The 22,435-nt window shown below is 48.0% G+C and overlaps 3 non-coding genes across 3 annotated transcripts; 2 read left to right on the top strand and 1 right to left on the bottom strand.

The window, feature by feature from the left end:
- The first annotated feature begins 9,605 nt into the window (after positions 1 to 9,605).
- On the top strand, positions 9,606 to 9,677 carry TRNAC-GCA (transfer RNA cysteine (anticodon GCA)). Its single transcript has one exon. It is a non-coding gene; the product is annotated as a tRNA-Cys (tRNA).
- A 742-nt stretch (positions 9,678 to 10,419) lies between these two features.
- TRNAC-GCA (transfer RNA cysteine (anticodon GCA)) lies at positions 10,420 to 10,491 on the top strand. Its single transcript has one exon. It is a non-coding gene; the product is annotated as a tRNA-Cys (tRNA).
- Positions 10,492 to 12,484: 1,993 nt separating this feature from the next.
- On the bottom strand, positions 12,485 to 12,556 carry TRNAC-GCA (transfer RNA cysteine (anticodon GCA)). Its single transcript has one exon. It is a non-coding gene; the product is annotated as a tRNA-Cys (tRNA).
- Between the last annotated feature and the right edge of the window lie 9,879 nt (positions 12,557 to 22,435).

Raw genomic sequence — 22,435 nt, forward strand, 5'->3', positions numbered from 1 at the left:
CTCGGCTCCCAGAGAGGGATTGACAGGGACGCCGAAGGCCAGTGCAGGAGAGAGATGAGAGATTAGTCCAAAGCATCCTACTGCAGCAGTCGAAGCAGGAGGTGAGACAAGGTCGGAGCAAAGGTAGCAGGAGCGGGAACAGAAAGGAAGGGGCAGATCTGAGGGCCCTGTCAAGAATATGCAGTAAGAGGGGGTAGCCAGCTGCATGTGTGCTTCACAGGAAAAAGAAAAACTGCAGGACAGTGTAAAGGTGCTGAGTCTGACCAGAGGGAGTGGGGAACCTGCGACAGAAATAAAGTGATCAGAGAGAAGAGCTAGTTTTCGGGGATGTGATGTTGTAAAAATTCAGCTTTTGATATAAGCCAGGGCCATTTGGGGGTAGAGATGACCTATCCTAGCAGCTTCTCGGATCGGCTCCATCAGAGTCTCTGGGGAAGCTTGTGAAGGATATGAATTTCTGGATCCCATCCCAGAACGACTGGATCAAAATAAAGATGGGTCCTGAGTATTATGGGAAAAGCTTTCTTAACAGAAGGTCTATTTTTTTCCATGGCTGGTGTGGTTCTCAGTTGGGTGTCGTGACACAAAGCAAAAAAGGTCGCTGGTTTGATTCCCGGTCAGGGCACAAGCCTGGATTATGGGATCGTCCCTGGTCTGGGAGTCTTTGTGAGGCAAGCGATTGATGTTTCTATCTCACATTGATGTGTCTCTCCCTCTCGTCCTCCCTCTGCCCTCTGTAAAAGTAATAAATAAAATCTTTAAAAATAAATAAATAAAGAGCACCAGTAGCTTGACTTGGTATCTGAGAAACAATAAAACTGTTAAAAAATAAAAATTAAAAAAGGTCTGTTTTTAACAAGTTTCCGGTTGGGTTAGGGTAGGGCTGGGGGTGGGGCTCAGATGTTCAGCCAAGTCTGGGAAATAATGACTCCCCCAACCTTCCACCTAAGGCAAGGACCCAATGCAGAGCACCCCTGGTAGCTGGCCTTCCAGCCTCTGTTTGCAAAAAGAGCAAAGACCGCCCCCACCCCCTTGGGCTGATATTCAGCACCTCCACGGTCTTTCCACCGGTCCCAATTTTGTGGCCCATTCTGTGTCCTAAGCCGGCACAGAATTCCCACTCCGGTGCCTTTCCTCATATTCTTTCCCCTCCTCTTACCCACCTGGGGCCCCCATTGTTTCCAGACAGGCTCATGCCCTAACCTCCACCGAGCCTCACCCCCCTCCCAACTCACTACCCCAATCAAGCCTGCAGGCAACTGCCTTGGCCAAGCTCCTAACTTTTTATATTGGGACCATTCACTTGGCACTTTTAAAAAATGTTAACACAGAGGAATACTGTCCTATCTCATCTCATAGCTTGTAAGTCTCTTGAAGACAGGGGTTGTACCTTATTTTTCTTCTCTCTCTGTGGTGCCTAATACAGGGTAGGTTTACAGAACATAAAGTACTTACTCAGCACAAATCTTAGCCGACTATGATACTCAATGGCATGAACTGTGGTTGCAAGAATTCCTCTCTTTCCTCTGGTCTGTCACGACTGCCCTCCACTTCCCTCATCCTCCTGAGATGGGTGGTCATGAGGGACTGCAGCTCACCCAGAAGGGCCTGGGGAGCAGGCTGGTGAACTTGAACCCTGGGGACCGGTCTGACCAGCATGCTTGTGGTCAGACCCCTCTCTTGCTCCCTCCCTCCCTTCCGTGGCTCAGTCCCAGAAGCGCTGTGATGACATCACCCTCGGCCAACCTGGAGGGGCGCTTCTGATGGGGCTTCGGAGAGGCAGGGGCTCGGAGGCCCTGTGGCAAATGTGAGGAGAAAGCACCAGAGCCCTGGCGTCCATGGCTGCCCTTCAGGCATTCCAGAACCAGTTCTTCTGCTACGCTGATGTCAAAACGTGCCTATGCTCAGGGTGTCAATGACTGACGACAGTTCAGAGAGTGACCTGTCCCTGGGCCCCCAAACTTCTCCTGGGCTTTGAGTCTCAGGAATGAAGGACTGACCCCCAGGGCATCAGGGCTCCCCCAGCAGAGGGGAAGGCTCCAGGCCCAGGCTCCCCAGGGCGGAAGTGGGGTCACCTTGAGCAAGTACCGATGAGGCGTACAGAATCATGGTGGCTCTTCCAGCCAACCCCAAAGATGGAAACTTCCAGACACAGGAAACAAGCATCAGAGTTTGTTTTTAGATTTTTAAAAATTCAATAGCTTAAGTTATTGAATTTGCCCAGTACTAAGTTTTCCACAGCTTTTTGAAAGTAGGGTTTTGGTTACAAAAATTAGATTTCTCTCCATGTACATGAAGGAATACTTCCTGGGCAGAACAGAGCCCGCCCAGCAAGGCCATTATTAATTAGAACAGAAACAAGCTCATTACTGACTGTGACTGCTATTTTGAGTTTTATGAGGCTGACCCCTGAGTCGACGATCTTTGATGAACTTGGGATGAATACATCACTGCCTGTGACTTTCGGCGGGGAAGCCAGTCATTTCAAAGGCCAGCCTTTGTATAATAAAGGTTTCTATAACACTTATTGGTGCTAAGAGATAGTCTGGGGGATGTAATTTGGACCCCAAATAGAGAAAAATCTTGGGCCATTTATAGACACATCTGAATACAAAAGAGTGTCTGGAATTATAACCGTCCTAGGAAAATAAGCTTGGACGCTCACTGATTCAAACTGCCCAGGGCTAACACAGTGGTCAGAGATGTCACTGCTGCTTGGAGGGGCTCAGTGTCCGTGAACAGGCTGCGTGGGCCCGCAGCGCAGAGGAAACACGTGTGAGGACCACACGCAGCGGAGGGAAGGGGGGGCTGGATGTCTGGCCGGGGAGGCGGGGCGGGGACTCAAAGCACCCGACTCGAACTGAGCCGTCAAAGGGTCAGTAGGGGTTCGCTGGGCGGACTAGGTGGGGCGAGGAACTTTCCAGATGGAAATCAGAACGTCTCAAGTGTGGTGATGAGACTGAGGTCAGATGATAAATAACCCTGCATGTCGTGTGTGTCATTTAGATTCTATTTCTAAGTCAAGGACTGTTAAAGTCATTTTAGCTCTGAACCCCTTTCCTCACACAAAACCCTGAGAAGTACAATGTGGAAATCCGATCGGGGAGGAAGTGCTCTCCTGGGGCAGGACCCGGGGGCGGCGGAGTTTCGCAAGCCCCTCAGAGCGCGACCTCTTCCGCCTCTCCCCTGGCGGGGTCACGGAAGAATTTCCACAGAGCGCACTTTGAAAACCACAAGCTTAGGAAATGGAGAGTAACCGACAGGTTCTGAGCAGGGAGTACAGAAGAAAGAGGTGTCTGGACAGATCACTCTGGGGATCCCTGGACGGTTGCTTTAAGAGCAGGGAGGCAGATGCCAAGAGGTGGGGACGAAAGCCCAGGTGAGTCACCTCGAGGGGACAAATAACTGGAGTCACAGCTGCCAAAAGAGAGGCCCCGACACAAACACGCCAGACCTTCAGGTTGGACCCTTGCAGAGCTGGACCGTCCTCATAAACGCTGAGGTCTGAGTGAGAATGACATCATTCCCAGACTCAGCTCCGGGGCTGCACTGCCCGCCCGCCTGCCAGGGGGAAAAGGAAATCTTCTCTGGCAGAGAAACATCTTACAGAGCCTCAGAATACCTTTACAGGGTTTCCAATAGAGGCCCAAAGGGTCTGGTCCTGGCCCGTGTGGCTCAGTGGGTTGGAGTGTCGTCCCGTAACCAAAAGGTTGCAGGTTTGATTCGGGTCAGGACATGTGCCTGGTGTGGGTGCGAAAGATCCCCAGCCAGGGTTTGTCCCAGCTTGTAGGGAGGCAGCCAATGAATGTTGCTCTCCCCCTTCCTCTCTAGAGGCAGTGAAAAAAAATGTCCTCAGTGAGGATAAAGAAAAAAAAAATCAAATAGAGAGCCTATAACTCAAAAACAACCAAGCATGCAAAAAGATAAAACTGCCCGAAATCAAGAGAAGCACAGGTAATATATGGAAATTCACGGCAGAGCTAGAGAGTGAAGTAACTAGACACAGATTTAAACTAACTGAGATTGATAAGTTTAAAGATGATTACTAAAGGACAAGATGGTAGAGAACATCTACCTTCTGTCCTTCTACCGAAGGACAACTTCGGTAGAGAACTAGATGCAATTAAAAAAAATCAAACAATAATTCCACCATACAGAGACCTCCATGGATAGGTTTAACGACAGAGTGGACACAGCGAGAATTAGTAAACGGGAAGGAAAGGCAGAAGAAAATATCCATACTGATGCACAGAGAGACAAAAGAATGGAAAACGAAGGGAACCTAAAGGAGAATAGAAGGCGTGGTGAGACGGTCTAACATACATGTAATTGGAAGCCCAGACGGCGAGGAGAAAGAGGCGGGAGCAACACGTAAAAGGATAATGGCCTATAATTCTTCAAAACTAACGAAATGAGGCAAGCCACAGTTGCCAGCATTGCAATTCCAATTATTATATACCAAGAGGAAACCCTGCCTCAGCTCATTAGTGAAATAACTTAAAACCAGAAGGAAACATCACAAATAACCAGATACAAAGACATATTCATTTCAAAGGAACATAAAGGAAGACTGCTAAGTCCTCAACAGAAAAGGGTGGAAGCCAACGGACAGACAGAATGGCACCTTAATGCACTGAAGGAAAACGAGAGCCAACTTAGAATGCTGTGCCCCCAAAAGCTTTCCTCCAACATGAAAAGAAAACAAAGACACTTGCAGACAAACAGAGAACAAATGGTTTGTTAGCAGCAAACCCTCACTAAAGAAAATAAAAGTGGAGTTTTTGAGGCAGAATGAAAGGGACTCAAATCAAAGCAGATGGAAATACAGAAAGGAATGACAGAAACAAAAAAAATGTAGAAAATTTTCAAACAATTCTATAATCACAAAAAATAAAACATCAACTGCTGAGGAATAAGAATAATCAAAGATGTGAAACATCTCTCTACAGAAACTTAAAAATCACTGAGAAAAATTCAAGACTTCAAAAATGGTGGAATGTACTAAGTTAATAGAACGAGGCACTAAGTACAGTGTCTCATTTTAGAGAACAACATCCATTCTCGTCCCACCTTTATAGACGTCAGTGTCATCTCAACCACACCAATGTTTTGTGGATACTCGCACGCTGATTCTGGAATAGACATTCAAAAAGCCAGGAACTTTCTCATTCATTAGAAAGTCCGTTGAAGACATCCGGGCACCCCTAGGTATTCAACATGCATTTTCTAAGAACAGCTGCCTTCTCCTGCCCAACCGCAACACACTCAGGAAGTTAGTTTATCAGCGATATAATCTGACCATCTACCGCAGCGATCTTCAACTTTTTTCATTTCACGGCACACATAAACTAACTACTGAAATTCTATGGCTCACTGAAGAAATACTATATTTTTGCTGATCTGATAAAACATATATAATTTTGATTGACTTACAAAAAATAATAGTGATTGCCTACCCTTTTTGTTTCAAAATGACTTTAAAAAAATCAAGTGATAATAAAAAGAAAAAAATGAACAACAAAAATCAAGTGCCTATACTGATATATAAAGATTTCTGGTACCAAGAATTAACCAATCATAAAGCTTTCTGGTACCAAGAATTAACCAATCAGATGCAACCTTATGTGCCATGATCAGGAAGGTGCATCTCTATTGCCCTGACTAGTGTGGCTCATGGTCCGCGTGACCATGTGGAGCACAGTCCTGGGCACCACAAGGTTGGCGGTTCAGTTCCTGGTCAGGGCACATACCACTGGGAAGCAACCAATCGATGTTTCCCTCTCCTCCATCTTTTCTCTCTAAAATCTAAATCCATTTTTTAAAAGATGCAACTCTATTATATACATCATATATCTTTTTTAAAAAATATTTTATTTATTTTTAGAGAGAGGGGAAGGGAAAGAGAAAGAGTGGGAGAGAAACATCAATGTGTGGTTGCCTCTCATGTGTCTCCTCTCCTGGGGACCTGGCCTGCAACCCAGGCATGTGCCCTGACTGGGAATCGAACCAGCAACCCTTTGCTTCATAGGCTCATGCTCAATCCACTGAGCTACACCGGCCAGGGCGTCATTTTTCTATTTGACAATCTAAGGGAAGAGAACTCAGGGACCCTGACTAAGTAGTCAGGTACTACACGTTTTAAACATTCTTTGAGCGCATCAGTGGAAAATCGCTGATCTATTACACACTATATTCTACATAGTAGGTTTATGGTTGTTCATACGGAAAATAAGACAACATCTAATGCACAATCGAAGAATAAACTCTGTCTTGCACACTCACAATGGAACCCTACTTGGCCCCACCCAGTAGGTCTCCATTCTCCCAACAATGTCATCGATGATTGGCTTTTCTTTCCAAGACAGGACCTCACCCAGGCTCACGTATTGTATGTGGCAGTCATATGTTTTCAGGTCATGTTAGTCTAGAGCAGCTCTCGAGTCTTCTAGTCTCTCTCATGACATTGACATTCTCAAAAGGCCAGAGCTAGTTGTTTTGCAGAAGGTCCCTGCAGTCAATACACATTCGGACAGAGCAGCTGGATCTCCCAAACGCAACATTGGGAGAAAGAGTTCAAAAATAGGCCAACAAATGTGTTGAAAGTCGAGAGAGTGGTTCATTTTGGGGAGAAGGCTTTGTCTGATTGTTTCCTCATTATTTAAAGTTAAGCCCTGGCTGGTGTAGCTCAGTGGACTGGGGGCCAGCCTGTGAACCTGGGGGTCACCTGTTTGATTCCCAGTCAGGGCACATGACTGGGAATCGAACTCCCTTCTGCTGTCTCTAAAAAATAAATAAATAAAATCTTAAAAAAAATCTATTTCTATAGAAATAGATTTTATTTTTAGAGAGAGGGGAAGGGAGGGAGAGAGAGAGGAAGGGAGGGAGAAAACATCAACGTGTGGTTGCCTCTTGTGCGCCCCCTACTGGGAACCTGGCCTGAAACCCAGGCATGTGCCCTGACTAGGAATCAAACTAGAGACCCACTGCTTCCCAGTCCACTGCTCAATCCACTGAGCCACACCAGCCGGGGGGGGGGGAAGGAAGGGAGGGAGGGAGGGAGGGAGGGAGGGAGGGAGGAAGGAAGGAAGATTTTTTACTAAAAAGTTCAATATTCTAGCAAAATTTTTACACATCCTTCTCAGTGCATTACCTTGAGAGGCAATGATGTCAATCTGTTCTACTACTGATGAAGTTGGACTTGGCGTTTGACAGATTTTGCTACATCCTGTTCCCCGACACTTGAATGATTCTTACCTTGATGAATTTCTATGAGGATGGCTATAAAATGGTGATTTTATGTTTTACATCATTCCTTTCATGTTTCTTACTGGACTTCTTTGTGAAGAACAGCTTCCCTTTCTCCACCTAAAATAAAAAAAAAAATCTCATTCATATGGATTCGAGGGATCTTTCATTTCATGAGTTACACAGCACATTCCTATCCTATTTGTTCCGACGCACAGGCTGCCCCAGCATTAGCCGGCGGGGAGCCTCCTCGGGCTGGCCCAGTGCTCTGCGGGCAGGTTCCCATCAGACTCAGCATTTCTAACTAACTCTCTGGCACAGGGTGTCCCGTGGTTCATCTTTTCGGTTTCTTGCCCAGCCCTGGAATCAGCCATTTCTCCAAGGCTGCCTGGTTCCTTGGAATGGTATTTAGCAACCACGTCATGGGCATTAGGAGTGTTCACTGCACCTGAGTTGTCGTCGCTTCTAGCCGCTTTCAGAGGACAGAGTTAGGAAACCGATGTGCGTATGTGTGGGGGGTGTGCGCACACACACGTGTGTGTAAGGGCATGCGTGTTCGCACAGCTACTTACCATCCTAGCCCAGCTCCACAGAGCTTCCCCAGCCTTCTCCATACCATATTCACATTTCCTGTCTCAGAACTCATGAGACATCAATGTATGTACTCATTTACTCAAAGAGAGTTTTTTGTACCTGGCTGGTGTAGTGCAGTGAATTGAGTGTGGACTGCAAACCAAAGGGATGCCAGTTCAATTCCCAGTCAGGGCACATGCCTGGGTTGCAAACCAGGTCCCCGGTGGGGGGCTACATGAAGGGCAACCACACACTGATACTTCTCTCCCTCTCTTCCCCTCTCTAAAAGTAAATGAATAAAATCTTAAAAAAAAATAGCTTTTGTAAGTTATACCAAAACAACTTTTACTAAGTCAAGTTCAATCTCTCACTGTAACTCAGTACCTCTTCTTTTCGCTGTGTTTTCTTCTTTGCGGTCATGTTATCGATGTCAGGGCTTTGGGTTTTGTTTATATTTACTTTTACCTCCTCATATGTTGCTTTATTTTCAGAAATGTAAAACCCTAGAATGATTCCGAGGCTGGGGCTACAGAAACGTGTACAGACAGAGAAGGTGGCGTGTACCCCCCTACCTCATTTCCATCCACCTCCGAGTCACGGTCCCATTTCTCCATCTGGATGGAGTATTTTCACAGAGCCGAACACTCGTGATCTGTGAATTTTCTGTGTTTCACACACGAAGGAAAAATTCAATGAATCTGTGAGATGTGCCAGTCCAGTACTCAATCAGAGCAGCCTTGCCACCAAGCATTATTGCAAAAGGAAATTATTGCAGAAATGAGAGCTTGCACAATTGCAAAATGAGCTGGGAGGAGGAACGGTCCAGAAGGGGGAGGTGGAAGGTGGAGCCCAGTCACTAAGGGGCCTTCCCACAGCAGGGCAAGGTGGCCAAGTGAGGGGCACGGGAGCCTGGGAAGCCAAGTCCCTCTCGGCCCTGGCGTGGGACCACAACAGGGCTGGTGAAAAGAGCTGATAGAAAGCGACCCCTCTGCTCAGCCAAGTGCTCTGCTCGGAGCACTCCTGTGGGCCTCAGCCAAGTAGAACACTTGGTAGCTGCATTGGCCCTGCTGTTGAAGGCCAGCACTGGTAGGGTGGCGGGCCTCCGGAGCCCCTGTGGGCAGGTGTCTTTTCTCTACCCTTTGATTTCGAGTCACCCTCCTGCGTTCCTGCCAGCTGGCACGCCTCCACTCGCTTCCTAGGTCCGCATGGCTGTGCCTCAGGCCAGCGTTCGCCCAGCGGAGGCACCTCTGGTCCTGCCTGCTGCACACAGTCCCTGCTGTGCTGACCTGCTCTGGGGTCTCTGGGGACAGCTGGGTGCCTTCCTGGGCCCCAGGACGGGAGTTTCGGCCTCTCAGGCCAAATTACTCAAGTCATTTATCTGGGCTTCCTGGGTTCAGTGAAGACACTGCCCAAAGCCAAGAAGTAGCTGTGGTAGAGGAAGGAAGAGCACAGGAAGGGATGGGCCAAGGAGCCCCCAAGGGAGGGGTGGCACCGGAGAGTGGGGGGAGGGCTCTGGACCAGTTTAAGGTGGGTGGAGCTTGCCAGGACAGGAAGGAAGGGACGGTCCACGATGAGTTTCCAAACAGGTGCCTCTGAAGTGATACTGAGAACGATGAGCCTTGAAGATTGTGAGCAGAGTTTTCTGGGGGCCAAAATGACTGATTTTGCTGTAAGGCAGGTTCTCCACACGTCCAGAACTTCTAAGAATTCATAGGCGTCTTAGTGCACAGGTGTGGGTGTTGCAACACAGGTGAAAAGGTATATCATTAGAGGTATATTATAGGTGAGGGGGTATAGCTCAGGGGTAGAGCATTTGACTGCAGATCAAGAGGTCCCCGGTTCAAATCCGGGTGCCCCCTTCACTATTGGTTTTCCTACTCATAGCTGTTGCCATATTCTGGTTTCCTTTCACCCACATCCATGACGATCCTCCTTGAAGGAGACCTCGCCCAAGTTCCCTCTGGGCGGGTGGCCGTTCTGGCGTCTGGTGTTTTCCCCCTTCTGTACAGATCTCCCTCCTTCAGCCCTGCTGGGTCCTCAAAGACAAGGCAGGGACTCCCAGACACTTCTCAGGAGCAAGCAGTCAACGGGAGCCCTAACTGACCACGCTCACCCTTCCGCCCCAACAGTGCGGCTCAGCACATGCCTGCTTCAACCTCGTAGGCCGAAAGCCGGGCTCAGCCACTCTGACGAGGGAGACAGGGACTTTGCGGTAATGTTCCTACAAGCCCCAACTATCGGAGCTCCGTGACACTGCCTGAGAGCCTGTTTCTGTCCTCACCGAAGGAAGGGAGGTGCAGGCTGGGAGTCCAGGTGGTGGGTAGCATCGTGGGCGGTTTGCCAGCTTGTGGGCTGAAAGGAAAAGGCAGTGGGAAATGGTGCGGGGTTCCTGCAGGCAGCTTCTCTCATTTGTTCCTCTCTGATGACCCCACCCAGGGCCACGCAGAGGCTGGGAAAACTGCAGAGCTGAGGGAAGGTGTCATTATAAGCTGGTCTGGCAGCTTCTAGAAAGTCAGTCCTGGAGAGGAGCATCACTTAATTTTGCAATCGAGTGTTACCACACAGATGAAAGGGATCAATTAGGTCACAATTACCATCCAAGGGGGTATAGCTCAGGGGTAGAGCATTTGACTGCAGATCAAGAGGTCCCCGGTTCAAATCCGGGTGCCCCCTCATGTGTGACTTTTTTTGAGTAGTCTTTTCAGTTGCCTTCAACAGCCCACCTTCCACCCTGCATCCCTGGTCAAGCACGACTTGCAGGTGAAGTCCTGAAGGAGGCAGAGCCACGTGTTGGGAGAGCCACAGTCGGGTCATACTGAGGGACTCACAAAATGCCAGCTGGGCCGTTGTGAAGGTGAGTTGTCCCCTACATACATCTAGCAGCAACCTGAGCAACTCAAAGTTTCCAGGAACATCAGGTTTTGATTCCAAAAGTCAGAGCCTCCCAGATGCCCCTGAAATCAGGGAATCCTTGCTGCTATAATGGCTTGGGCCAGCATCCCTATCTAAGGAAGAGAGCCACTAAAATGCTTTTCAAAGATGTGGGAGCTCCACCCACTCACGCATTTTTCCACGCTGGTGAAGGGAGTCACTGTTGCCTGGATGGACAAGCCACCCGTGATAAACCCTCTCCAGCTGGGGTCTGGATTCCCCCTACCAAGCAGCGGTAACCACACGAAGGGTTCGTTAGCGCTACAAAATGCCTCGAGAACTGACCTCCTGTGAATCCTGGGTCAAGTCCACAACTGAGCGAACAGGCCCATCCCAGCTGCTGCAGCTGTGGTATTTTAAACAGAATGTTAATTGGGTACAATCATAAAGATACATTCAGACTTACTTAAAATGACACCTTCCTACTTCACGAAACACTTTGAGAATCCAGACCAACATGTGTTCTCTAGACGTTCCTTGGTAGAAAATTAGCCAGTTTGAAATTGTTCTGGAGTGTGAGTTTTCACCTCCGTAACCGGTACCCAGGGTCAGCCGAGATCTTTCCGTCACTCTGGAAGACGAAGAGACAGTGAGGAGGCCGGAGGTGGTCCCCTGCAGTGCAAGCCCCTCAGTCGGGGCCGTCCAGCTTTCGGAAAGAAAGAAGGAGCTGGCGTGGTCGGCAAGGGAGAGTCCTCAGCGTAGGTTATTAGGTATAATTTAAGCTTTCCAAATGCTCCCATAAACCCACATGACAGTTTGTGAACTCCCACTCTTTTGAGGACATTTTTTTTCACTTGCTGTTTTAGAGGGGGAGAGGAAGGGAGAGAGAAAAACACTGATGCGAGAGAGACACCGATTAGCGGCCTCACCCCTGGACAGAGGATCATACACGTCCATACCAGGGGTCACACGTACCAGGACTGGGAATCAAACCCGCAGCCTTTGGGTTACGGGATGACGCTCCGGGTTACGGGATGATGCTCCAGCCAACGGAGCCACACTGGCCAGAATAGCCTTTACTTTTATTTTCAGCTATTTCAGTTATTCCATGACAGGAGATAAGAGGTTATCTCAATCTAGCCAGAGAAAATTCTGGATTTCCAGCCCATACAGCGTGACACTTGAGCTAGTAAGTATTTGCTTTCTTTAAACCGCTCGGATCAGCCATCCAGGCTGGAAGTACTTCCACCCTGAAGCCACCCTGAAGCCACCTCTAGGGTCCCATGGGAACCCAACGTGATCCCCAGTAGACTTCAGGCAAAATTCACTCAACTTTTTCTACAGTGTGACACGGACTACTAGACTAGCATCTCCCAAATACCTAGATTTTCGTTTTCTTCAGGTCCAGTAAGGCCACATTACCAATCCCCACTGAGAGAGAGAGAGGCTTTCCTGATATTCAAGAGGAGGAGATACGTGGCGTATTAGTTTTCCTTGGCCAGAGACAGTGCCCCACCCGCCACCAAGACTGAGACAACTGTGACTCCCTGGATGGAGCTCAGAGGGTTCCGATGCTGGACAAAAAAGAACCGTGTGTCCACCACAAACCTAGCAGAGCTGACTGAGCCTTGGAGAAATTGCACTTATCTAGGGAGAAACTGGATTTGTCAGAGGAGGTTTTCTGGTAACGCCTGGACCTTCGTCTCTTCTCTCTCCCCCTTGCAGGTTGAATCAATGCAGAGGGTAAGGGGCAAGGAGCATATTGTGTCCAGTTGGTAAAAAACTGAATGTGGGCAGGGGGCACCTGGACTTGAACCAGGGACCTCTTGATCTGCAGTCAAATGCTCTACCACTGAGCTATACCCCCACCTATTTACCTGGCCTTAATAAGTACTCTAAACCTACAAAGCCACACCCTGGCTGTCACCACATTGAGAAGTGTTCTTGCTAGTGCTACGTCACTATGTACCCAAACTGATGCCCTTCCTACCGTGCCCAGCCCATATCCTCCCTGCGCCTTCTACACACTTGATTGTCACCTCTACTTATAACTGGTGTCCTTCCTTCCCTCAGTCCCTGAGCATGTCCCATGAGATGTGGTAGGACTGAGTGGGGGCTAAAGAGCTGGTCAGGAGAGGTCGTGGAGGGCTGCAGCCAAGTGGGGACAGCGTGACCCACCTCACCTCTGAATCTGAACTTGAACCCGGGACCTCTGCATCATCAGTTGCCTGCTTTGCTCAGAAACAACCGGCGCATGGAGTCAGAGGACTTCCGCCAAGATGGAGGCATAGGTGGGTGTGCCGTGCCTTCTCACACAACCAAGATTAGAGAAAACTAAATATTAGCAACAGAAACACAGCCAGAACACAGAAAATTGAACTTTTCGGAAGTCCATTAACAACAAATTCTTCAGCCTGACCGGTAAGCGGCGAAACCAGCGCTGGCGGAACAGGGTTGCACAGGAGAACTCGGCCAGACACACTCAGGCCCGCGGAATCCAGGCGCAGGGTCAGACCTAGTGAGCGACCCAGCGAGCAACCAGGCGAGCGACCGCGGGGGAGACAGCCGGGCCCGGGGCTGCGTGTTGACTGAGGTCGCGCATTTGTGCGAGGGTGGACAGGCGAGAGAGTGGGCGGTTGGACCGGGCCAGCAGGTCCCCACGGCAAGCAGCAGTGGAGGGCGCCGCCATTTCCCTGCTCTGACCCCACCTCCACATACAGCGTCATAACCCAGCGACTCTGAGTGGCCCGGCCCAGGTGAACCACCTAAGGCACTGCTCCTCCGCACCCAGCTGTGAGAAGCCGCAGAGGGGGTCGCCATTTCCCCGCTCTGGCCACACCCCCACATACAGCGTCACAACCCAGCGACCTGGGAATCCAAGGTGACGCTTCTCACACTTAAAGGGCCCGAACAGACCAAGAATGGCACAGGAGGATCTCAGAGCCCCAGAGCCAATAAATCTAAGCGATGAAGAAATAGCAAAACTCACAGACGCACAGTTTAAAACATTGGTGATCAGGATCCTCACAGAACTGGTTGATTACACCGACAAATTAGACAAATATATGAAGGCGAAACTAATTGAAATGAATGGAATTGCACAGGACACCAATAGCAATGAAAAGGAAACTGGGACTCAAATCAATGGAGTGGACCAGAAGAAAGCAAATAATGGCCAAACAGAAAAGAGTGAAGAAGCAAGAATTCAAAGAAATGAGGAGAGTCTCAGGAACCTCCAGGACATCTTTAAACGCTCCAACATCCAAATTATAGGGGTACCAGAAGGGGGAAAGGCACAGCCACCAGTGGAAAACTTATTTCAACAAATAATAAAGGAGAATTTCCCCAATCTGGCAAAGGAAATAGACTTCCAGGAAATCCAGGAAGCTAAGAGGGTCACAAAGAAGTTGGACCCAAGAAGGAACACACCAAGGCACATCGTAATTACATTAGCCAAGATTAAAATGAAGGAGAGAATCCTAGAAGCAGCAAGAGCTAAGGGGACAGTCACCTACAAAGGAGTCCCCATCAGACTGTCAGCGGATTTCTCAAAAGAGACCTTACAGGCAAGAAGGGGCTGGAAAGAGGTATTCCAAGTCATGAAATCTAAAGACCTACAACCAAGATTGCTCTATCCAGCAAAACTTTCATTTAAAATGGAAGGACAGATAAGGTGCTTCTCAGATAAGATCAAATTCAAGGAGTTCATCATCACCAAGCCCTTCTTATATGAAATGTTAAAGGGACTTATCTAAGAAAAAGAAGTTAAAGAAACATGAACAGTCAAAGGACAACAAACTCACAGTTATTAACAACCACACCTAAAACGAAAGCAAACTAAAAGGACAGCTAGATCAGGAGTGGAAACATAGAAATGAAGATCTCAAGGAGGGTTAGCAACAGGGGAGTGGGAGGAGGAGAAAGGGGGAGAAGGTACAGAAAATAAGTAGCATAGACAGTAGATAGAAAATAGATGGGGGGGGGCAAGAATAGCATGGGAAATATAGAATCTAAAGGACTTGAGACACATGGTCATAAACTAAAGGGGGGTGATGGTGGGGATAGGGGGGTAGGGTAGAGGGGAATAAAGGGGGAATAGAACAACTGTAACAGCATAATCAATTAAAAAAAAAAGAAACAACCAGCGCACGGAGTCGGGTCATTAGGTGTGGGCCGTCACCACTCTGCCACGCCTGTGGCTTTCTCACCTTCCCCGAGTTTTCTACCTCTGCACACCTGGCCTCGGTCTATGCCTACAGCCCAGCATCCTGGCTTCCCTCAGTCCTGGGTGGAAGGCACTAGCTTAGAGACCATGGTGTTGACCTCCAGAATGCTGTTTAGGATTTTGTAATGTTGTAAATTTCAAAATAATTTCCAAGCCACTTAGGATCACTGGGTGGGAGGATCCAGGCTGGCAGGGCAGTGTGTCTCCCCAAAAACAAAGTTCCCAGGCCCCTCCTCTGTCTCACTAAGCCAAAATTTTAATCTGTATTCTTAGTAAGGTCACTAGCAATTGTGGCACGGGCTGGGTAACTCCTGATTCAGCGCGGTCCTCTGTAATGTCAGCTTCAAAGAGCACCTCATTAACAACTTCTGAAACAACACAGGTCATTAACAACAGCATCATGCCTTGTGCCAGAGAACAGAAGTCACCTGAGAAACTGACAGACCAAGGAAGAGTGGAGACAAGGCTAACGTTACGTAGGAACTTAAATCGGGAGGGTTTTGCTCTTCCCAGAAGCAGCCAGAGGTGACCTCTGAACATAGTTTGCTATTCACTTGACCCAGAAAACCCCACCAAATCACACACATCAAGAGGTTCAAATCTTCACGTTCGCCTTAAGGACACTTGCGAAATTGCCCAGGCCACCAAGGGTACGCATATTCAAAGAGCCACTGAGGATCTGAAGGATGTCACCTGACAGAAGCAGTGTGCGCCAGCCTGTTACAAGGGTGGAGTTGGTGGGTGAGCCTGGGTCAAGCAGTGGGGCTGGACGCAGGGTCAGGGACCCGAAAGGACGTGCTGCACTTCTGCCGCGTGTGCTTTAAAGTGCAGAGAGTAGTGCTGACCTTCAGGGTCTGGATGTCGATTCTCTGAGCACATCCAGGTGAACGAAGCTCCCAAAACGTAGCACAGAACTTACGGAGCTCGCAGGCGGATTCACCCCCACAGAGGCTCTCCCCACCACCCTGAGATGGTCCTACTGAGAAAGAGCAGGTTGTGCCTAACCCAGAAGAGGAGGCTGCCCGGAGGCCAAAGACACCCCCGAGGACACCGAACAGACAAAAACTGATGGCTGGGAGGAAATTCAGCATAAAATAAATACGAATAAAAGAAAAAAAACAGGAAGGTCTTTTATCTGTATTGGGCAATAAAACAAGCCACCAGCAGAGGGCACCCGTTTTTGAACCAGGGATCCGTTGACCTGCAGTCACACGCTCTACCCATGAGCTGCATCTGCCCCGCCCCCGTTCTAAGAGTCCTCCTCAGTGGATGTCACCCGTGTCACCACACCCAAGGACTCCAAAGCATATTGTAAATTCTGTCTATTCCTGACCAGCCTGTGCGAACTGGCAGGCCCATCACAGACTGACTAGAGACCACTCTTCTGGCAGTGAATTCGCCTTCCATTGCCTTGAAATAGCCTACCCCCAACTCTACAAGTTCAAGCATATTTGCCGCCTTCCAGGTTATCAGGAACAGTTTTCAGGAATATCAGGTTATCAGGAATAGCAAGAACAGTTTTCCCTGTTCTTGCTATTTTCTCAGCAGACAGTCACAGCTTCCTTCCCACCCACTGCTTCCTCACGAAGCTGTCATGTCTATTTTAGGCTTTTGTTACAGCAGGAGCCCCTTCTACATATTGACTTCAGTATCTGTCATCCTTATTCACAATAAAATTGCATAATAAGCCACCCCACCAGCGGTGGCACATAACAGTAAGCATTTATTCTCATGCCCATGGGTTTGCAGGTTGAATGTGAATCAGCTGATCTACCTGGGACTTGGTTGTGGGCCGGCTACAGGCTGCAGGTCTAACTGGCCTGGGCTCCTCTCGGGGAGCTGGGCTCAGGGCAGAGCCGTGTTCCACGCTGGGGCCAGGGCTGAAGGGGAGCAGCGTACAAGGTAAGCACATCCCGGAGTGTCGGAGAGCAAACCCAACCCTGCGCACAGATCCCACGCTCCTGCTCACAACACATCTGCTAGCATCCTGTTGGCCAACACAAGTCACCTGGTGTGCGGGTTATCAGGGTACCGACTCCCAGCTCTAAGATCAGCCTTTCATTGTGGCTCTGGGATTAAACTGATTCAGCATTTCTCCTCTAAGTGAACACAACGTTAACAGTTGTCAGTAGAGGGCAGTAGAGGGATGTTGCAGGGAAAATGGGGCTTCTCTTCCAGTTCTGGCTGCCTGTTCTTGCCTGTTATCCTCTGGCTCCTGCTGCTTGCTTGACGGGTGGTGCAGGTGTGTGAGGACACCTGGTGGTGCTCTGTCCCAGGCCTACGCCCAGAGAATGAAGCCCCTCTGTGGCCTTGCAGGCCCAGCTGGACCTCTGACCACTCCCCTGCTCCCGACCCCAACTACCTCTGTGCAGCTGCCTGCCAGCCTGGGCTCGCCTCTGCCCCATCCTGGTTCCCACGCCCTCCAGGTGTGGACACCGCATACTTCAGTCCTCATGCTTACAAGTGACTCACCTGTGTTCCTGCAGGCCGATTCCTGTTTGCCCGACAGCTGTGGACAGGTCTGGATGGGACCACTCGGTGGTCCCAAATGTGGGCAGCTACAAACACATTCGCCCTCCATGAGGTCTGAATCCTAGCTTTGGGGAAGGGTCCCCCTTCCAAATTTGTCCTTGCTTGGGTCCCTCACCCCAGGGGTACCTTTAGGGTTTTCTCTGAACCTTTGTATTTATTCTCTTCTTATAGCACAATAACTATTTACATTAAATTTTCCCTGTTTAAAGGGCTGTGTGGTTTCTGTCTTCTGATTGGCCCAGACTGATACATATGGCCCAGCCTGGAACAAAGGGGTTCAGAGCACCCCAAAACCACCAAAGACACTGCTATTTAGTAGAATGTGGTATCCAAGGCCATTTGGCAATAAATACACATCAAGGTATTTAGCAATAAAGCAGGTCACCACCAGGGGGCACCCCGCTTCGAACCAGGGACCCGTTGATCTGCCATCAAACACCCTACCTCTGAGCTATACCCTACTGCCTAGTAAAACCTCCTTATTTCACCTTTGTAACCCTTCTGTGCCACAAGGTACAGGAAGTTGTGTGTATTCCTGGCTGGCCAATGGAATTGGCAGAGCCATCACAGGCTGACTGGAGACCCCTCTCTGGCCAGGAGCTCACCCTTCCATTCCTGGGACCCCTCCCTTATCTAATAGGCAAGTCTTCACTCAGTTCCAGGGGTGAGGGCAGCACCGGAAGTGAGAACCCCATTCTCCCCATCCATTCTTCCTTCCTCCCTTCCTCTCTCCCCTCCTCCCTCAGCTCTGCCCACTCCTCCCTATAAAATGAGACATTTTAAATGCAGTAACAGTCGTTCCTCAATAGTGAGAGATATTCCACTTCAGCCCTGCCTCTCAATGTTACAGAAGAAATAGTTTTATCTTCTCGCTCATTTCCACATCACTAATGTAAACACTCTTAATAGCCAATGTACATAAGTGTGGAAAGTTTTACTCTTATAAAACACACATCTGAAACATAAATATATAGAAAGTTTGAAAGTAAAAAGATGATAAAAAATATATCAAATACTAACCAAAATAAAGTGAGTGTAGCAATATCAGTATCAGATAAAGTGGACTACAGAGTAAAAATATTATTAGGGTAATGAGCATTCATAATAATAAAATAAACCCTTCCCCAGGAAATTATTTATTTCCCGGGGAATAAACCCAGGAAACCTATATACACAGTCTCAAAATATCTGGAGCAGAAATAGTCAGAAATATAGAGAGAAATCTGATTAATGCACAGTCCTGATAGATTTTAACACATCTTTCTCAGTAACTGATAGATCAAAAAGGCAAAAAATGATAAGATATAGACGATCTAAATAACCCAATCAATAAGCTCAATTCCGTAGATCTAACTAGATCCCTACAATCAACACTAGAATATACGCTTTTGAAGTGAACATGAAACAGTTTCAAACGCTTATTGCACACTCGGCCACAAGGCAAGACTCAGAAAATCCTCAACAGCAACAATCAGCACCCCCCACTACATTCTCTTACTGCAAGACAAAACTCAATAACCAAAAGATAACTTTTTAAAAGACACGTACATTTGACACCTGAAAAGTATTTTTAAATAACCCATTGAATCTAAAAAGGAATAATGAAGCCAGGAAAGTATTTTTAAATATTTAACTACTTTAAGTAATTAAATCAACTGCAGCTGTTTTCACGTAGAAGCGTGGACAGTACCATTTATCTCTGGAGGAAGCTGGTTTGGTTAGGTAGCTGGCTGGTTCACCGGAAGCCAATTCATGCAATGACCATGGTAGCCAAATCCAAGTATGATGCAAGTTAAACCAGTGGATATCAATTGGCTGAAAAACCAATTTGAATTATTGAGAATTTTTTTAAAAATTGGTTCCATCTGCACCCCTGCCTTTGTTCCCATCCAGAACGGCCAAATAAACACTTTAAACTAAATTACAGAGGCAAGGATGGATACATGAACAGGTCAGAGTTTACACTAAGTCTTGGGGGGTACAGAAGTAGAAAAGAGGTTGGTCAAAAAATGGGAGAACTGGTGACTCAGCAGATAGTATGTTTTGCTCTTAGCAACTGCTGACCCAAAGTCAATGAATAGACCCCAGTCCTGGTCAGGGATGGGGAGGGTGAGTCAAAGAGGTATCAAGATGCTGTACATGATAAAAATAAAAATGTGGCTTTCCTGAATAGTCATACTACCTTTTTTTTTTTTTTAAGTTAAGGGATCCTGAGACCAAAGGCGGGGTGTGGGGCGGAGCCAGGAGTAGGAGCAGATTACTGGGAGGAAGCCAACCTCAGCAAGTAGGTGGGACACCGGACTCAAAGCAGGACTTACCATAGGTTCGGGGGGCCTTTAGGGATGCTGAGATCAGATGGTGAATTTTAAGTTTTACTTTTCCATGGTGTGAAACCCTTGTGATCTCTTCAAATCGTCCAACAGCGGGTCACACATACACACACCAGCCCTGTGCCAGGGATTCCTTAGGCATTGCCAACAGAAGTTCGATGCCACCAATAATCTGGAGTGTGGGAAGAGAAGAAACTTTGTTCAGAGGAACAGAGAGCAAACTGGGGAAAGAGGCTCAGGAAGAAACCACAGGGCGACTTCCACCAAGATGGCGGCATAGGTGGTTACGCCGTGCTTTCTCACACAACCAAGTTCAGAGACAACTAAATATCAGCAACACAAAATACTGCCAGAACACAGAAAATTGAACTTTTCGGAAGTCTCATAACAACAAATTCTTCAGCCTGACCGGTAAGGGGCGAACCCAGCAGCTGGCGGAGCGGGGTTGCACAGGAAAAATCAGTCAGACGGATTCGGGCGCGCGGAACCCAGGAACAGGGTTGGACCTAGTGAGCGACCAGGTGAGCGACCGTGGGGAAACAGCGAGGGAGCAGGGCCGAGATTTGACTCTGGTCGCGCATTTGTGTGCAGATAGACAAGCGGGGGAGTGGGCGACTGGATGGGTCCCAGCAGGCACCAGTAGCAAGCGGCAATGGAGGGCACCGCCATTTCCCCCGCTCTGACCACGCCCCCACGTACAGCGTCATAACCCAGCGACCTGAGTGGCCCGGCCCTGGGGAACCACCTAAGGCTCTGCTCCTCACCTAGCCCCGAGATACGGCGGAGGGCGCCGCCATTTCCCCCGCTCTGACCACGCCCCCACATACAGCGTCACAACCCAGTGACCTGGGAGTCCAAGGCTCTGCTCCTCATACTTAAAGGGCGCGAACAGACCAAAAATGGCTTAAGATCTCAAAGCCCCAGAGCCTATAAATCTAAGCGATGAAGAAATAGCAAAACTCTCAGACACACAGTTTAAAACACTGGTGATCAGGATCCTCATAGAACTGGTTGATTATAGCCACAAATTAGAGAAACATATAAAGGCGAAACTAATTGAAATGAATGGAATTGCACAGGAAACCAATAGCGATGAAAGGGAAACTGGGACTCAAATCAATGGAGTGGACTAGAAGAAAGCAAATAATGGCCAAACAGAAAAGAGTGAAGAAGCAAGAATTCAAAAAAATGAGGAGAGTCTTAGGAACCTCCAGGACATCTTTAAACGCTCCAACATCCAAATTATAGGGGTACCAGAAGGGGGAAAGGAACAGCCACCAGTGGAAAACTTATTTCAACAAATAATAAAGGAGAATTTCCCCAATCTGGCAAAGGAAATAGACTTCCAGGAAATCCAGGAACCTCAGAGAGTCCCAAAAAAGTTGGACCCAAGAAGAAACACACCAAGGCACATCATCATTACATTAGCCAAGATTAAAATGAAGGAGAGAATCCTAGAAGCAGCAAGAGCTAAGGGGACAGTCACCTACAAAGGAGTTCCCATCAGACTGTCAGCTGATTTCTCAAAAGAGACCTTACAGGCAAAAAGGGGCTGGAAAGAGGTATTCCAAGTCATGAAATCCAAAGACCTACAACCAAGATTGCTCTATCCAGCAAAGCTTTCATTTAGAATGGAAGGACAGATAAAGTGCTTCTCAGATAAGATCAAATTCAAGGAGTTCATCATCACCAAGCCCTTCTTATATGAAATGTTAAAGGGACTTATCTAAGAAAAAGAAGTTAAAAAAACATGAACAGTGAAAGGACAGCAAACTCACAGTTATTAACAACCACACCTAAAACAAAAGCAAACTAAAAGGACAGCTAGATCAGGAGTGGAAACATAGAAATGAAGATCTCAAGGAGGGTTAGCAACAGGGGAGTGGGAGGAGGAGAAGGGGGGAGAAGGCACAGAAAATAAGTAGCATAGACAGTAGATAGAAAATAGATGGGGGGGCAAGAATAGTATGGGAAATATAGAATCTAAAGGACTTGAGACACATGGTCATAAACTAAAGGGGGGTAATGGTGGGGACGGGGGGTAGGGTGGAGGGGAATGAAGGGGGGAATAGAACAACTGTAATGGCATAATCAATAAAAAAATAAATTAATTAAAAAAAAAAAAGAAACCACAGACAAAGTGGAGGCTGTCTTCATAGGGCAAGTTCCCACCCCGTAACCCAATTTGATGAATTTGGTACCCTATTTGTATGCAAATGTGTTGGGAGCCCACCAACAGCTGTCCCTCAACATAGTCAGGACGGATGAGATGCATCTGCACAGCAGAGGCGACTGTGGCTGGATTTCCTGTCTACCTCTCCTTGCATGTCTGTCTTTGCAATTAGTAGGTGGTGGGATTTTTAAACACCTGTATTTCAGGTCCAATGATCCACAGAATTCCAATGAGGTTGTACAAGATGATTTCTTGGCCAGAGAACAACAGTCCCCCCTGATGGGGTAGCCCCTGAACGTCTAAAAGTTGATGGAGTAACAGCCCCTCCCCTACCTTGGACAGGAATATATATTAATGGAATTAGACAGGTAAAGAAGTGAGGGAAGCTGGTTAACTATTACAAACTAAGCACATAGAAACAATTGCTAAGGAGTTAGAGTCCATATTACATAAAGAAACATTTTAGACAGAAAGATAGATAGCTAA

Source organism: Artibeus jamaicensis, unplaced genomic scaffold (assembly GCF_021234435.1).
Source record: "Artibeus jamaicensis isolate MK-2021 breed Jamaican fruit bat unplaced genomic scaffold, CSHL_Jam_final contig_718, whole genome shotgun sequence".
Taxonomy (NCBI): Eukaryota; Metazoa; Chordata; class Mammalia; order Chiroptera; family Phyllostomidae; genus Artibeus; species Artibeus jamaicensis.